Source organism: Palaemon carinicauda, chromosome 10 (genome assembly GCF_036898095.1).
Source record: "Palaemon carinicauda isolate YSFRI2023 chromosome 10, ASM3689809v2, whole genome shotgun sequence".
In the NCBI taxonomy this organism is placed as follows: domain Eukaryota; kingdom Metazoa; phylum Arthropoda; class Malacostraca; order Decapoda; family Palaemonidae; genus Palaemon; species Palaemon carinicauda.
The window spans coordinates 95,976,157-95,978,656 of NC_090734.1; positions in this window are offsets into that span (position 1 = coordinate 95,976,157).

The window sequence follows — 2,500 nt, forward strand, 5'->3', positions numbered from 1 at the left end:
TTCTACACTTTATTATAAAGAGGTGTATACAGTACATTTTGCACAGCAAGGATACCTTAAGAGTGATGCTCCTTGCTATACGGACGTCTCATAGGCAAAAAATGCACTATTACTACCTTAATATGCCGAATCTACTAAATTTGTGGAAATCTCAAAAAATACATGATACTCTTAAAAAAGTTAATATTTTCAATGTACAAAATTTGAAGTACACGTAGTACATCCATTACTCTATCCATGGGCTTGAGATACGCACCAACAAATACACTTATATATATATATATATATATATATATATATATATATATATATATATATATATATATATATATATATATATATATATATGTGTGTGTGTGTGTGTGTGTGTCTATGTAGCCTATGTATGTATATTAATGGTTGTATATGTTGGCACACCGGTACATACTAGTGTGAGTGTGAAAATCCGCTTGCATACATGCATATATGCAATTTATTTATTATTCAAAATTATTCATGGACAGCTCCATTAATTCCAAATTCTTCAAACCTGGGAATTCTGAACCCCCCCACCTCCCACCCCCACCCCCCACCACCACCACCACTAAAACATGGTTCACAAACAAATGGACATTCAATGAAAAGCCGATATATCGGTATTCACTCTATAGAATATTCAGTGGCTATCGTTTACGGTCTGCGGTCTTTTGCAGGATTCATTAAAACTTTTATCAGAGGTGGAAGTATTATGAAACAGAAATTGATGTTCAATATTTGTAAGATGTGTCTCTTGTTTTATCTACTGCAGGGGTTCCCAACCCTGGGGTCGCGACCCCAATTAAGCAGTTTTCTTTGGGTCGTGAAGACATGGTAATAATCGAAAGGAGTTTAGCTGATATCACTGGATTAAGAGGATACAGTAGGCTTTACCAAAACCTTTCCCTATTCTGACCTGATTTGGTATACATACCTCTAAACCAAAAAGGATAGAAGGATCATACTATTCAAACTGAATTGTTTCCCTTCTTTGCATGATCTTAATCTGACGATCAACAGGGCCGGTCGTTCACGTGTACATTACATTGCTGTCTATTGGCCTTTCTTAGAACATTTTCTACACAAAAGTTTTAGTTGGAACAATTATCTCTGTGGAAAGTTTTTATAGGGCCTTATCCGTTGACTTAACAAATCTGTATTTTATACTTGATCCCATGCATAGTGTTTTGGATATTTCTATACACACACACACACACACACACACACACACATATATATATATATATATATATATATATATATATATATATATATATATATATATATATATATATATATATATATATATATATATATATATGTGTGTGTGTGTGTGTGCATGATCATTTTTGTTAATTAGAGATTTCATCTGTCACTGTGCTACCAGTCTGCTCGAACAAACAATGAAATTTGTATTTTGAAATTTGTATGTATGGTGCATTGTTATATTTAAGAATTTTGTAAATTTCATTATTTAAGTTTATATCTGAGTTTTGTGTTTATATTCGTGCAATAGAAATGGTTTGATGTTTGAATTATCTATTGATTATGATATCTATTAAAAACGACATTTTAACTACAAATTAAGAAACTAAAAATAAAGTCATATATGCCGAAAATAATGACGTTTACAACCCTAAGCTGCAGTAAGATATGCATATATAAGACAGAAATGACTGATGATTTGTTGGTGATTACTTTAAATGCAGATAAATATTATAGTCTCAAATTCCATAAAAAATGTAAATGAAAGAGAGAGGAAGGGAGAAGTGTGTATGTGTATGTATCTGTGCATTTGCATGTGTGTGCGTGTAAACTACATACATATATATAAAACACAAATGCAGACACATATGTGTTTATGATTATGTTTTCATAGCCTTTTTACTGCTATTGTCATAGCTATCATTAGCAAGTCTTAATTGACTGATTTTAATCTCTCTCTCTCTCTCTCTCTCTCTCTCTCTCTCTCTCTCTCTCTCTCTCTCTCTCTCTCTCTCTCGTTTGTTTTTACAATATGTTGTTGCAATTATGGCGATGGCAAACAACAAAGGAAAGCAGAAATATATGAAAGACTGCATTAACATCGGTTATACTTGCATTAGCTCAGCAGGAAAAAACAAAAACAATTTGTGATGTGCTATGAAGTGCTCTCAGGAGAATCAATGACGCAGGATAAGTTAAGCCATAATTTTGATTCGAAAATGCAAAGTTCAGTAAAGAAAGGTTGGTGTTTTTCAAGAATAAGCCTGTGGATCTAAAAAAATCTCGTCTTGACAGCGATTGAAATTCCAAAACAAAGTAAATCTGCTATACTGGCGTTTTATATCATATTTTTGAGAACTGCTAAAGCAAAAAACACAGAATGTCATTGGTGAGGAATTACTTTTACCTTGTGCAAAAGACATCGTTCATGACATAATCAAATATAAGGGAGTTAAATCCTTGGAAATTATAACACTTTTTAATCATACTGTACATCTCC